The following is a 17070-nucleotide window of genomic DNA, read 5'->3' as shown; positions in this document are numbered from 1 at the left end:
AAAGAGAGAGAGATTGTCAGATTAGGTAGAATAATATCAAGATCCAATTGTATGCTGTCTACAAGAAACTCACTTTAAGTATATAAAAGCACAAATAGATGAGAAAACAAAAAGATGGACAAAAGTATACTATGTGCACTAATCAAAAGAAAGCTGGAGGGGCTAGATTAATATCAGACAAAGTAGGCCTCACAGCAAGGAATTTATCTGGGACTTAGAGGGACATTTCAAAATAGTAAAGAGGACAGCTTATCAAGAAGACGTAACAGTCCTATTGTTATTGAGTATATGCATCCAATATCAGAGTTTCAATATACATGAAGCAAAACTTGATCAAACTAAAAAGCAAAGCAGACAAAGTGTTCCATAATCTAACCCAACCTAACTTTCCAGGCTTATTTCCTGCTCGTCTGGTGCTATAAGCACACTAGATACCTTACTGTTTCTCAAACATGTAACAGATTTTCTCATCTCTGTGTCTTTAACCATGCAGTCCTCTATGCCCAAAATGCCTTCTCCCTCATTACCATCCCCTCATATCCTCACATTTCAGGGCCAGATTCAAATGCTACTTTTTCAAAACGTTTCCCCTGACACCAGATGTGATCTGTCCCTCCTCTGAAATCTAACTTCAACCTGGTACATGCTTCTCTTAAAGAATTATAGTGAACTATTTACAGATCCATCTCCTGAAGAGTAGAGCTCTGTCTTATTCATCACTGTATTTATAATGCTTAATTCTAATATAGTAGCCACTAAATAAATGTTTTCAAACAGGAACAAAATTAAGCAACTTAGCAGAGGAAAGTAATAGATGAGGAGGAGGAGGTCTTAGGTGGTAACCAAGCTTGGAGTATGACTAAGTTTTATTTCTTCATTTATTCAGTCACCTAGACCTACTTTCTTCAATCCCTCAACACTTATTGGACACCCACTATAGCCCAAGCTCTATGCTAGTTAATAATCATCATGCCCAACATTGAACAGTTTTCAAAAGCACTTTCACATCCATAATCCCCTGTCTTCCTTACCTTTAAAATAATTAAGAAGTTCTGATACGGCTTTGCTACAACATAGAAGGCCTCATTTTATTTCTTGAAGGTGAGACAAGTAATGTAGGAAGACACCTTCTAGTAATTTTAAAGCACTATTTTGACATTTATTTTCCTCCCCATTAGGAATATTCTAAGCAAATAATAGGTACTATCCCTGCTGACTCCACATATGTTCTCCCCTGTTTGTTATTGCAGCACCAGCCTATATTTCTGAGCTGTAATCTACATAGTATGTAACCACATATCATACTCTCATGGAGTTGTAGTCACTTGTGTTAACTGTTTGCTTTTATCACCACCAGCCTAGATATCATATGAGGAAAGGTAAATATAACAGTCACAGATGGGAGGAAAATTCACAATGCCATCACTGAGAATTTAGTAATTAGCAGGTATATAACGGAAAATGTGAGACCCTAACTAGGGATCCATGACATGAACTCACAAAAAGGGATAATGGCGTTCTATGTACAGATTTGATTATACCAGCCACAAGATTGGAGGCCCAACTGTAAAGATTGTAGAGAAACTGCTCTGTAATCTATCATTACATTTGTATTTTATTTCATTTCTGGGGTTCCTTATATACAGTTTAAATGAAGTTTGTTTTTTTTGTGTGTGAGGAAGATCGGCCCTGAGCTTACATCTGCCAATCCTCCTCTTTTTGCTGAGGAAGACTGGCCCTGAGCTAACATCCATGCCCATCTTCCTCTACTTTATATGGGACGCTGCCACAGCATGGCTTGACAAGCAGTGCATCAGTGCGTGCCTGGGATCCGAACCAGCAAATCCTAGGCCGCCACAGCTGAGGGTGCACACTTAAGCGCTTATAACACCGGAAGTTATTTTTTAATTCCAACCTCTTTTTACCAAAGTAAAAGTCAAATAATTTTGTTCAAGATAAAATGATTGAAGAAGGGATGTAGACTCAGGAAGGGAAAAGTCAAGAGAGAAGAGTATATATAGACTCCAACTTGGGCATTCTTATGTTTTTCTAACTTCCTAGGTACAGCTAGCGTTGAGAACAACTACCTTAGAGTAGTGCTTCTCAAACTTTAATGTGCATGCAAATCACTTGGGGGACCTTGATAAAAAGGTAAATTCTGATACAGTAAGTCTGGAATGGAGCCTTTGATTCTTCATTTCTAACAAGCTCCTAGGTGATCCTGAAACTGATGCTTCACTGACCACTCTTCAGGTAGCAAGGCCTTAGAGAAGTTCTCCAAGATATGTCAAAGGAGACACATATAAGGATGCTCATTAGAGCCCTGTTTATATTAGCAAGGAGGGAGAAAAAAGAGAAAACACCTTAACTATCCCTTAGTAGTATAATAGATAAGTAATCTGGAGATTTTCATAAAATGGAGCACTAGTCAGTAGCTAAAATTGGTGAGCTATAGATGCCATGTATCAACATGGATAAGTATTTAAAAACATAGTGATGATTGACAAAAGCAAGTTTTAGAATATAGTTTGATACTTTTCAAGTACATTAAAAAATACTCAATACAATATTACATTATGTATAGTTTATGCATCTATGCCTGTATAGTTAAAACTTTAAAACTTTCACAAGAATGATATATACTAATTCTAGGAGAGTACTTACCCTGGGGGAATGAGAAGAAAGAAATGAGGATGTGAAATTCTATCTTTATTGGTTAAGTGGAAGGAAGGTCAGAAAGAACTTAGCTCTGAATCATATTTTCAGTAAGTTAACATCTGTTGGATCTGTATGATTTGTTACATTTTTCTGTACTTCTAAATATGTTTGAAGTATTTTGTTATTAAATTTTTTAAACATCTAGGGGTTTGCTGCACTTTAATTCTTATGTGAGATGCTACTGTGAGGAAAGGCTCTGGTCTCAATAATAGGAACCTCCTTGTGAAATGAATTACTGTATTCTCTGTCTTGCGCCTAGTCCTGCTCAGCTCCGTTAAATCAGCAAATAAAAGATTACCTCCAATACTTCACAATATTCCTGTCCTTAGTCACAAACTTCTTGCCCTAACCCTTTTTATAGTCTCTCTGGCCCTCAGATTCCTCCATACCTTAATGTAAAAGTCTCAAGTAGGGGCCTCAACAAATTTGCTCCAAATCCAATAGTGTGACCTGAACATCCTGGGATCATCTCTGTTTTAAGCTTCTTCTCTAAGAAATAAAAGTTGATGTTTTACATGATAGGAAATCAAGTAAAACTCAGAGAACTTCCATGTCTCTGAAGCATTTCTCTGCTTTTATGACACCTCCAATTGTTATCGCTATAGTAAGATGGCAAACACTAGCATGATGGAGTGAGTCTCCTCAAAATATACCTGTCCCCACTTGATGGAAAAATGCCCTAAAAGAAGCTGTTAAAACATTTAAAAACATAACCCACAAAGTCTTCCTTTTGCTGTTCATTGACTTCCTTCGCCTCTAATATTGACTAGTTTGATGAAATGGAATAAAACTAGGGCTGGAACATCTGCCAGTGACTAGAAGTCTAACCTTAGACAAGTCACTTAAGAAACCTGGATAGTTCTCAAATTCCTCATCTAGAAAATACCAAATTTCTAGCCTAATATATGTTGAGGACTGACGCAAGTCATTATGTTTATTAAAAAGGTAATGAATTAGTATATTTCTTTTTTAGATACACCACCAACCTTTATTCAACTTGCTCTTTTTCAGTCTCTGCTCTCCTTTCAATAATCTTTCTCTGACTTTTTTTTTTTAACACCCATGTTCTTGTCCTGCCACTCCTTGGGGACAGCTCTCATCATGAAGATGCACTGCTAGCCAGCTGTCAATGGTATTTTCCCTAAGTCTCTAGAATATTGCTGATAGAATAAATGCCTTGAGGACCCACCCTAAAAGGCAATAGCAATGTACTTTGCACGTCAAGTGAAGCTTAATTGACTCATTGCCCACTGTTTTCTGTCTGAAGCTATTGCCTTTTGTTTTCCTATTACTACCTGGTTCTATGCAAAAACTGTTAGGCATAAGCATTTCCATGGAAACCCACCAACCACTTAATTCCAGAGACTCATCTCCCTGAACATTTATAAATTTCCAACCTGCACATGGAGTCAAGCGGTGGTAAGTTTTCCTGCTTAGCTATAGCTGGAGTCTGGCTGGGTTTTTGTTTGGAGACTGGGTCAAAGAGGGAAGGTAGCAGCAAGAGACAACAGTAACAAGAGCCTTTCTTAAGAACTAACAAAAGCTAGAGCTTAGGGTCTCAGAAACCTCTGTAACTCCCACTTTTGGGATATCAATTGACTTAGGGCCCACACAGCTTCCAAGTTTTAAAGGCAAAGCTTCTCAAAGATGGAGCTCCTAATGAAAACCAAAAAAAAAATTAAAACCTTCTCAAAAACTTGGTCTCTAACTACTCCATGAGGAAAGCTCAAAAATAGTTGTGGTAAGGATCTGTACATCAAGAAAGGCTACTTGAGTCCATAACAAGAACAAAGGATCTGGACTCGGGAAGACCAGCATTCCACTCTGGACCCTGCCACTTACTAGTTTCCTCACTGTATACAAATCACTTAGGCTTCCTGAGCCTCATTTTCCTCAGCTGTAAAATAGGAATTCTACCATCTCCTTTTAGAGTTTCTGTGAGGATTATTCAGTTATAGTCTCTAATTCTCAATTTCCTCTGCCAGCTCCTCTTCCACAGGACAATTACCTGTCCTCAGGGCTGCCTCCTGACTGCTTCTCTTATTGCTACTCTCTTTCCTCTAGGAGAGCTTCATCTATTCCCATGACTGCAATTGCTATATGTCAATGCTTGACAAGTATCTCCAGACTCATGCATCAATTTGTCTATTTAACATCTTCACTTAGATGTCCCAAGTGCACCTCAACATAACATGTCCAATATTGAACCCAAAATATCTCCCTTCTTTTCCTAAACATGCTTCACCTGCAGTCTTCCCAATCTTGATGGATGGTTCCACCATACACCAAGTCCTATTAATTATATCTCTTAAAATGTCTTTTAACTCTTCTTTCTTTTTTCTGGCTCCGTTATTACTACACAAGCCCAAGCCACCATCACCTTTTGCTAGGACTATTTCGCGAGCATATAACCTGGTCTCCTTGCTTTCACTCTTGCCCCTCTAATTAATTCTCCACACAGCACAGAGTGTTCCTTTTACAATGTAAATCAGAACCATATCACTCATCTGCTCCCATTTCTGTTAGGATAAAGACCAAATTCAATATAATGTGACCTACTGGGTTATACATGATCTGAACACTGCCTACCTCTCCAGTTCTGTCATATGTCATTCTATCCCACCACTCTTTCCATTCCAATCTCACTGGACTTTTCTCAGTACTTGAAACATACTATGCCCTTTCTAATTCAGGCCTCAGCATATTATATTCCCTCTACCAGAACATAATTTACTCACAAGCCCCAACTCTTTTCATCTGGTTAACCCCTATTATTCCTTCTGTCCACATTTTAAATTTTACTTCCCCTGATGAACATTTATTTCCTCCACCTCAAACAATGCCAGGTCACCTCCTTTAGCTTCCACAGAATCCTGTGCTTCTTATTCGCAGTACTTAACACACATATAACCATTTAATCTACCTACTTAATATCTTCCCCACTGCCAAAAGGCTAAGCTCTGAGAGGGCAGAGAATTTTGTCTTTTGTTAGACTTTATATCTCCAGTGCCTAGCACAATACCTGGAGTTCAATAAATATTTGTGGACCTACTTCAGCAGCCCTGTAATTGTTCTCCTTGCCTCTATTTTTCCCCTTTCAATCTCCTTAATAAGGTGTAAATCTGAACAAAACAATCGAATAGTTGTCCAATGCCCTTGGGATAAAGGCCAAACTCCTCAATATGACATAGTATATTGCCTGATCAAGATACTGCTTGTCACTCTAGGCTCATCTCCCAACATTCCGCATTCTCATACCAAGCTCCACACTGAACTATTTGCAGTTTCACAAGCTCCTCATGGCTTCTATCACCTCTCTTTCTCTGCAGATTGTCGCCTCTGCCTGAAAAGTTCTCCCCATATTCCTTTGTCTAGGTAACTCCTATTTATCCTTTAGATATCAGCTTTAGAAATTATTTCCCCTGAAATCTTTCCCTGACTCCCCAAGATTGCGTTAGACATATCTCTCATATACTCCCATAACATATCGTACTTGCATTATCAAAGCATGTGTCACTCAGTATTGCAACCAACTTCCTATGTATGTCTTTCTCAATAGACTCTAAATTCCATAAGAGCAAGGGCTGTTTCTCGTTTACAATTGTATCCTGAGTACTTGGCAAAGTAACTAGTACAATAGAGCAAAATATTTTCAAAATGAATTCATTTTCTCTTCCAATAGTTCTACAATCCATACCTCTCTTTCTACTCCTAGTTCAGACACAATCTCTCACCTATTCTACTACAGCAACCTCTTAACTGATATCCATCCCCAAGTCTACCCTCTTTGCTGACACCTGAAAGATCTTCTAAAATATGAATCTGAACATAACTTCAAATTTGTTCAAAGGTTCCAACCACTTACCAGATAAAATCTAAATTCCTTAGCATGGCACGCTTGATTGGGTATATGAGATAATCAAAGTATGGTGCTTAGCAAAGTGTCTTTCACACTAAAAGTACTCATAATTGAGGCCGGCCCAGTGGTGTAGTGGTTAAGTTCGCACACTCTACTTCAGTGGCCTGGGGTTCACAGTTTGGGATCCTGGGTGCAGACCTACACACCACTCATCAGGCCGCACTGTGGCAGCATTCCACATATAAAATAGAGGAAGACAGGCACAGATATTAGCTCAGGTTCAATATTCCTCAGCAAAAAGAGGGAGATTGGCAACAGATCTTAGCTCAGGGCCAACCTTCCTCACCAAAAAAAAAAAAGAAAAAGAAAATAAAGTACTCATACTTGTTAGCTACTGTATTAGTAAACTTTTGTTGCAACAACAAATAACCCCCAAATCTCATTGGCTTATAACAACAAGTAAACATTTGTTGTTATTTTGAATAACAGTTTTGAGGCCAGCTATGGTTTGGTTGAGTTCACCTGGGCTCAGGTTCAAATTTGCTCCACGTGTCTCTTATTCTGTGACCCAGGCAGAAGAAACAGCGGCTACCTGCGGAAATGTTCTTCTCATGGATGGTGACAGAAATGCAAGAAGCCAGGACGTACTATGCATGCACTTTTAAAACCCCTATTGAGACATGATACATTTCTCATCTGCTCACATTGCATTGGCCAAAGCTCATTACATGGCTAAACCCAAAGTAAATGGGGAAGGGAAGTGTACTATACCTACTAAGTGGCATTGTAAAGTAACATGGCAAAGGGCATGAATGAAAAATCTTAATACATGGAGAGAGCACAATAGGTGGGAACATTTTAATGCATCAGAACCACCATTGTTATTCAAGAAACTTCACAAACTTACCCCTATCTACCTTTGCAGTTTCATCTTCTGCTACTGCCAATCTTGAAATTTAGGCTGCAAAAATACTGTGGTAAGTATTCTCCAAAAATGGGCCCCTGATGATGTACACCTCCCAGTACTAATGTTATTGTATAGTCCCAATCCCTTGAATCTAGGCGGACATGTGACTCATTTGTCACCAACAGAAAACAGTAGAAGTGGCACGGCATGGCTCCTAAGCAAGGTCAGAAGAAGCCTTTTAGCTTTGACCTTGGTCTCTTAGAGAAGCTCACTCTTGTGATTATCCTTCTTGAGATGTTCTGTTGTTTTTCTTTTCCTTAATAGCTGTTTTAAATCACTAAGTTGTGTTTTTATTGCATCTTGTATTTTTTAAATTGTTGTAAAATATACATAACATAAAATTTACCATCTTAACCATTTTTAAGTGTACAGTTCAGTAGTGTTAAGTATATTCACATTGTTGTCCAACGTATCTCCGGAACTTTTTTCATTTTTCAAAACTGAAACTCTATACCCATTAAACAACCTCCCATTTCCCCTCCCCCTAGCCCCTGGCAACCACCAATCTACTTTCTGTCCCTATGAATTTGACTACCCTGTGTATTTCATATACGTGGAATCGTACACTATTTCTCTTTTTGTGACTGGCTTATTTCACTTTGCATAATGTCTTCAAGTTTCATCCATATCATAAAATGCATCAGAATTCCCTTCTTTTTTAAGACTGAATAATATTCCATTGTATGTATATAACACATTTTTTTTATCCATTCATCTGTCAATGGACACTTGGGTTCCTTTCACCTTTTGGCTATGGTGAATAATGCTATTATAAACATAGGTGTACAAATATTTCTTCAAGATTGTTTTCAATCCTTTTGGATATGTACCTAGCAGTAGAATTGCTGGATCTTATGGTAATTCTATTTTTGTTTTTTTGAGGAATTGCCATACTGTTTTCCACAACAGCTGCACAATTTTACATCCCCACCAGTAGTACACAAAGGTTCCAATTTATCCTTATGCTCACCAACACTTATTATTTTCTGGTTTATTTTTTCATAGTAGCCATCCTAATGGATGTAAGATGGTAAGAATTTAAGTTTTGAAGTGGTTTCTTACACAGGAATGGAAAATTTTTTAAAAAGTCCAGCTTTACCCTGATTACAAGCCAGACAAAAATATTATAAGAAAACTGAAGACCAATGTCCATCATGAACACAGATGTAAAAATTTTTAAGAAAATTGTAACAAAGTCCAACAATATATAAAAATATCATGCAAAGTAGAATTTATCTCAAGAACTTAAAATTTGTTTAATATTCATAAATCAATCAATGTGATTCGACATATGCTGTGGTCTGAATGTTTGTGTCCCCCCAATATTTATATGTTGAAATCCTAATGCCCAATGTGATGGTATTAGAAGGTGAGTATTGGGAGGTGATTAGGTCATGAGCGCAGAATCTCATAAATGGGATTAACGCCCTTATAAAAGAGACTCCAGAGAGATTCCTCATCCTTTCCACCATGTAAGGACACAGCAAGAAAGCACCAGCTATGAACAGGAATAGGGCCCTCACCAGAATTTGACCATGCTGGTACTTTGATCTTGGACTTCCCAGCCTTCAGAACTGTGAGAAATAAACTTTTGTTGTTTATAAGGTACCCAGTCTGTGGCATTTTGTTATAGCAGCCCAAATGGACTAAGACACCATATTAACTGGTTAAGAAAACATATGATCCGGGTTGGCCCCGTGGCATAGTGGTTAAGTTTGTGCTCTCTTCTTCAGTGGCCCGAGGTTCACAGGTTCGGATGCCGGGCGCAGACCTATGCACCACTTATGAAGCCATGCTGTGGCAGGCATCCCACATATAAAATGGAGGAAGATGGGCACAGATGTTAGCTCAGGGCCAATCTTCCTTAGCAAAAAGAGGAGGATTGGCAACAAATGTTAACTCAGGGCTAATCTTCCTCACAAAAAAAAAAAGATCATCTTAAAAAATGCAGAAAAAGCATTTCACAAAATCAAACACCCATTCCTCATAAAAATTCTCAGCAAGCTTGAAATAAAAGTAAATTTCCACAACATGATAAAGTCCACTCACAAAAATCCTACAGCTAACATCTTCCTTATTAATGAAAGACAATGTTTTCCCTCTAAAATAAGAAGCAAAACAAGGATGTCCACTCCAACCACTTCTGTTAAATATTGTACTATCAGTTTGAGCCAATGCGATCAGTCAAAATAAAGGAAGGAAGGAAGGAAGGAAGGAAGGAAGGAAGGAAGGAAGGAATAAAAGTCACCCAGATTGGAAAGAAAGACATAAAACTGTTTTTATTTGCAGATGACATGATCATCTGTATAGCAAATCTTAAGGAATTTATAGCAAAGTTGCTAGCTACTAGTTATAGAAAAGTTAGCAAGGTTGCAGGATATAAGATCAGTATACAAAAATTAACTATATTTCTACACATCAACAATGAACAATCATAAAATGAAATTAGAAGAACTAATCAATTTAATTTGCATTAGCATCAAAAATAAATATTGAGAAATAAACCTGGAAAAATATGTGCAAGACTAACAACTACAAAATATCTCTCAGAAAAATTAAAGAAGACCTAAAAAATGGAGAGATATACTGTGTACATGGATTGGAAAAAATCAGTATTATTATAAGTCAATGCTTCCCAAATTGATCTATAGATTCAATGCAATCCCAAACAAAGTTCCAGTAGGATCTTTTTTTCTTTTTTTTTTTTGGTGAGGTGGACTAGACCTGAGCTAACATCCAATGCCAACCCCCCCCCTTTTTTCTTGAGGAAGACTGGCCCTGGGCTAACATCCATGCCCATCTTCTTCTACTTTATATGGGACGCCGCCACAGCATGGCTTAACAAGCGGTGCGTTGGTGTGCGCCTGTGATCCGAACCCTGGGCTGCCACAGCAGAGCGCGCGCACTTAACTGCTGTGCCACTGGGAGGCCCCCTCCAGTAGTATCTTTTTATAGCTATCCAGCTAATTCTAAAGTTGCCTTATATGGAAAGGCAAAGAATCTAGACTAGCTACAACAATTTTGAAAAAGAAGAACAAAGGTGGAGGACTTACACTACCTGATTTCAAGACATATTATAAAGCTACAGTAACCAAGATGGTGTGATATTGGTATAAATATAGTAAATATAAATATATATTTATATTTAAATATAAAAATAGAGAAAGGATAGTATTTTCAACAAATTGTAAAGGAATAGTTGGATGGCATATGTAAAAAATAAATTTTGAAGCATACTTCACATCATATACAAAAACTGAAATGTATCGTAAGCTTAAATATAAAACCTAAAACTACACAAAAATCTAGAAGAAAATAGGAGAATATCTTGTTGACTTTGGATTATGCAAAGATTTATTCAAAAATTAAAAGCTCAACTCATGAAATAATTGATAAATTTAACTTCATCAAAGTTAAGAAATTCTGCTCTTCCAAAGACCTGTTAAGAGAATAAATAGACAAGCTACAGGCTGGGAGAAATTATTTGCAAATCACATATCTGATAAAGGATTGCATTTAGAATACATAAAAAACTATCAAACTTTAATAATAAGAAAACAACCAAATTAAAAAATGGGTAAAAATATTCACCAAAGAACATATGTGGATAGCAAATAAGCATGTAAAATAATGCTCAACATTATAAGCCATTAAGGAAAAGCAAATTAAAATATTGAGGCACCATGTCAGACATATTAGAGTGTCTAAGACTAAAAAGACTGACCATCCCAAGTGTTGCTGAGGTTGTGAAGCAACTGGATCTCTCATACACTGCTGGTAGGAATGCTAAAATAGTACAATCATTTTGGAAAACAGTTTTGCATATACTTACCATATGAACCAGCCATACCACTCCTAGGTATTCACTCAAGAGAAGTTAAAGTATGTGTTCATACAAAGACTTGTACATGAATTTTCACAACAACTTTATTCATAATATCCAAAAACTAGAAACAATTCTAACATTCTTTAACAGATGACCAGTTGAACAAACTGTGATATGACCATACAATGGAGTACCAACCAGTAATAAGAAGAATGAACTATTGTACACATATCAATATAGATTAACATCAAAATAATCATGCTCAGTGAAAGAAGCCAAATAAAAAAAATAGTACATGCTATATAATTCCATCTATATAAAACTCTAGAATATGCAAACTAGTGTACAATGACAGAAAGCAGATCAATGGCAGCATAGGGGTGGGTGAGAATGGTCACATGGGAGGAAGAGATTAAAAAAGGGAATGAGGAAATCTTTGGAGATGATAGATATGTTCCTTCTCTTGATTATGGTGATGGCTTCATGGGTTTAGACTTAAATAAAAATGAATCAAATTATACTGCATAAATATATACAGTTTATTGTATATAAATTATACCTCAATAATCCTATTTTTTTAAAAGCTTTTATGCTAAGAAAACTTTAAACACATTTGGGCTTCACTTTCAAGATGGTCAATTAAGGACATGTTTACTTTTTTTTCTCAAATAGAAATACATTGACCCAAAGTGATTTGGAAGTACATATTGGGGGACCTAAAATAGTCTAGAAAGTGAATCCAAGAAGATTTTCCAAAGGAAGTGACATTTATTTTGAGATCTGGAGAGTAAATAAAGATGAAAAGGCTAACAGAATGGGAAGAAAGTTAAGAAAGAGAGCTGTAGGCAGAATGAACCATGTGAGAGGTTTTCAAGCTTGGTTAAACATTCTAAGTTTCCCTGGACCTCAATGAGATTGAGAAAATATAGAATTTCAAGATATGTTTTGATAATTTATTATATTTTGAATATTGATTTAAATAGAAGTTGTTTTAAACAAGACATTGGATTTTGCACTATACATAATACCCTATAAACATAGAGCTAGAAAGACTCCTAAGAGACCATCGAAGCCAGTGGTTCTCAATTATAATCTCCCTCTCTCTCGACAGTCATATATAACACAGGGTAACTCTCAAAAGAAAGGTAATTCTCACAGTCATTTAATACACCTTTGACTTCCCTGTGGGAGTCTCTACTCTCAACTAAATGTTTTCATTTTACAAATGGGATAACTAAGGCCCAGAAAGGGTAAAGAGACCTCTCCAAGATCACTGCAAAGAAATAGCAGAATTAGGATAAGAACCCATGTTTTCTTAATCCCAAGCCAGTGGTGCTCTTTCTGCAATAACCAATGAGACAATATAGTGTAACATGGGCTCTGGAGTAAGACTTACAGGGTCAAAGCCTGGCTCTGTTTTTTACTAGTCATGTAACCTTGGACAACTTAATCTTCCTCAGCCTCAGTTTCCTCATCGTTAGGGTTAAATGGTTAATATTTTGAAAAGTAGTTAAAAGAGTACCCAGAAAATAGTGCCTTGAACAGTGCCTGAAATAAAAATGAATATTTGCTATTTAGGGAGAACTCTAATGAGTTGCCGTGGCTGTCTGGTAGAGCCCCATAAGGATTCACATCTTGCCATACTTGATAAACTTATTGGAATCATGGAAAGCACGAAGAGGTCTGGCAGCTTATCACTCAGAATGAATCCCATTAGTATTCAAGAACAGAAATACAAACTAGCAGAGACTCTAACTCTGAAAGAGATTGATCTTAAGACATATGTCCAGATAACTCAGAGTCTCCCCTCCCACAGGTGCACATATAGGGTGAAGACAAAATTTCCTAAGTTCTTCCAGAAAAACCCTTACTGTGACCTTAATCCCAGGACCCAACTCTAAGTCCCCAGGCCAGGCCAGAAGCTGGTGATCAGGTTCTAGGCATGGGAGCCTGCATTCTTTGACTGGGAGAAGTTAATATGCTGAGTGTACTTTTTTCTCATCCATTCAACAAATATTCACTGAGCACTTACTTTTTGCCAGGCACTGGTCTAGACACTGGAGATATAGCAGGTAACAAAGTACCTGCCACCATAGGGCTAACAGTTTAATCAGGGAATATAGACAATAAACAAGCATGTAAATGGTATGTCACAGAGTGGTAAGTATAACTGAAAAAATTAAAAGCAGGGTAAGGAGAATAGGCAATGTCATGGAGGGGGATATATGTATATATATATGTGTGTGTGTATGTATACATATATATGCATACATATATATGTATATATGTTTAAAATCTAGAAAAAAATATATATATATATATCCCCCCAATCCACCTACCTGATACTCCCTATTCCCCTTACTCTGCTTTTATTTTTCTGTATGTATATATGTATATATAAAATGCATGTATATGTGTATATATGATATGTGTGTTTGTGTGTATGTGTGTAAACTTGCACCTCATGAAAAGTAAACATTTGAGCAGGGACATAAAGGAAGAAACTCATGCAAATATCAAGGGGGGAAGAAGAGTTTAGAGAGAAGAAACAAGAGCAGAGGCCATGGATAGGAATGTTCTTGGCACGTTTAGGGAACAACAAGGAAGCATGGGTGGCTGAACCAAATGAATAAGGGGGGCTGTGGTAGGAAAAAGAGGTTTCAGATATAGTGAGCAACACTATCACACAGGGACTTATAGATCATTGTAAGGAATGTGGATTTTACTTTGAGTGAAATAGGAAAACATTAGAGAGTTTTGAGGGGAGGCATAATATGATATGACTTACATTTTTAAAAGATCACTCTGGCTGCAGTGTGGAGAATATACTGTGGTAAAGTCAGGGCAGAAGTAAGGACAGCACTCAAGAGATAATTGCGGGCCGGCTTCGTGGCTTAACGGTTAAGCGTGCGCGCTCCAATGCTGGCAGCCTGGGTTCGGATCCCGGGCACGCACTGACGCGCCGCTTCTCTGGCCATGCTGAGGCCGCGTCCCACATACAGCAACTAGAAGGATGTGCAGCCATGACATACAACTATCTACTGGGGCTTTGGGGGGAAAAATAAATAAATAAAATCTTTAAAAAAAAAAAAAAAAGAGATAATTGCAATGATCCAAGTGAGAGATGACCGGGGCTTGAGCCAGGATGGTAGCAGGGAAGAACATAATTGGTCATAAACTCAATATCTATTAAAGGGTTGGATGATGGAGTGAATGTGTTATATGAGAGAGAGGAATCAAAAGTGACTACAGGGGCCGGCCCCGTGGCTTGGTGGTTGAGTGAGCGCGCTCCACTGCTGGCGACCCGGGTTCGGATCCCGGGCTCGCACCGACGCGCTGCTTCTCCGGCCATGCTGAGGCCGCGTCCCACATACAGCAACTAGAAGGATGTGCAGCTATGACACACAACTATCTACTGGGGCTTTGGGGGGAAAAAATAAATAAATAAAATCTTTAAAAAAAAAAAAAAAAAAGTGACTACAAGACTGTAGACCTGCACAACTAGAAGATTGGACATGCCATATACTAACAAGGGAGGATTGTGTAAGAAATGTGTTTGGGGAATAAGGACAGAAGTTCAGTTTGCAATACATTCAGTCCTGCTATAACATGACATATGTGTTTCCAAAAATCACCGTACTATGCAAAATTACTCAATAAAAACCCAGAGCTTATAGGAAAAATGGGGATATGGACACAACACTCAAAAACTTCATCAATGACACATAAAAAAATAGGAACTTATTTTAAACATAGCACAGTTTTACACGGGTCAAGTGGTTAAGAAATATATAAAAACTGCACAATAAATATGGCATTTTACCTTGAAAAAGACAGGAGTTTGTTCGTGGAAGTGAGCATCAGAAGAGTTGCAGGGTGTGAGTTACTTTGAAGAGGTGAAAAGGGGTTTATCTGAAATTGGAGACAAAGTTTTAAGGCCAGATGTGAATGGATGTGGCTCCTGATACACATGGTAAACTGAGATAGCTGGTAGATGTTTGAAGTCTGTACTCATGTGTTTTGTGCAATCCTACACGGCCCAGTTCAGCCAGAGTTTTCTGTTTTTTTCAAGTGTTTTTCTTGGACAAAATAGCACATAAGTGAAATCTGCATTACACTCAAATTGTCCCTTAATTTATCAATAGCACTGGAGCAAATTTGTGTCTTCAAAGAAAATGTTATAGCATAACCAACTATATGTTAGACATCAAAATGGACACGTGAAGTAGGCAGATGGATTTACAAGTCTAGAGTTCATGGTAAGATATTGGCTAAATCTAATTTGGAAGTCATCAACATTTACATGCTACAGAAAGCCATGCGAGTGGATAAGACTACCAAGGGAGTGAATATAAATATAGATGTCAAAGAACTGAGCCCTGGGACATCCCAATATTTAGAAGTCACGAAGATGATGAGGAATAAGGAATAGATTCTGAGAAGGAGCAGCCAAAGAGGTTAGAGGAGAATCAGGGGAGTGAGGTCCCCTAGAAGTCAAGTGAAGAAAGTTTTTAAGGAGCAGGGAGCCATCAACTATGTCAAATAAAGCAGATAGGTCAAGTACAAAGAGGACTGGGAATTGTTCTTAGAATCTGATTAACTGAAGGTGACCAGCAACCTTGACAAGAACATTTGAGTAGAACGGTGAGACAGAAAGCCTGATTGGAGGCAGTTGAAGGGGAACTGGGAAAAAAAGGGACTGAAGACAACTAGTATAGGGAACTCTTTTGAGGGGAAGAGAAATAGAGAAAAGGGCAGTGTGAAGCATTAGCTTTTCTTTTAAGATTGAAGAAATTACAGCTTTTTTGTATGCTGATCAGAATGATTTAGAGGAGAGGAAAAATTTGACCATGTCGGAGACGGGGAGAATTGCTGTACTAAGAGACTAGAGGAAATGGAATCTAGAACAGAGATGCTAGGAGTATGGACAGTTCATCACAGTAACAGGAGTGAAGACAGAGTTCCTGGGCACAGATGTTGGTAGGTGGGAGAGATGCCGGTAGTATGGGGAGGTTCTCTTCTGATTGCCTCTGTTTCTCAGTGAAGCAGGAAGCAAGGTCATCAGTTGAGAATGAGATAGGGGAGGAGGTGTTGGACATTCCAGGAGAGAAAAATCAAATTGTTGTTCAGGAGAGGTTGAGAGTGAAAAAACTAGGATAACATGAGAGCACATTTGTACAAAAAAATTCCTACAGATAGAACTGCTATATGTAACAAAGGGTACACATAATTTTAATTTTATTGAATACTGTCAAGTTACCCCCTGAGATTATATTAGTTCGCATTACCACATGTAACAATGTCTGCTTTCCCAAGCTTTTGCCAACACAGTATGCTATCAACATTTTTACCCTTTCTAATCCAATAGTTGAAAATGATATCGGTGCAATTTTTTGTGTGTGTGTGTGAGGAAGATTAGCCCTGAGCTAACATCCAATGCCAATCCTCCTCTTTTTGCTGAGGAAGATTGGCCCTGGGCTAACATCCGTGCTCATCTTTCTCTACTTTATATGGGACGCCTCCACAGCATGGCTTGATAAGTGGTGCGTCAGGTCCGCGATGGGGATCAGAACCTGCGAATCCGGGGCCGCGAAAGCAGAGCGCAAGAACTTAACCGCTACACCACTGGGCAACCCCATGATATCAGCGCAATTTTAATTTTCATTTTTCTTATTTAAATGAGATTGATCATCTTTTCTT

Source organism: Ceratotherium simum, chromosome X (genome assembly GCF_057802395.1).
Source record: "Ceratotherium simum simum isolate JZ-2026a chromosome X, ASM5780239v1, whole genome shotgun sequence".
NCBI lineage: Eukaryota > Metazoa > Chordata > Mammalia > Perissodactyla > Rhinocerotidae > Ceratotherium > Ceratotherium simum.
This window is presented reverse-complemented; position numbering follows the sequence as displayed.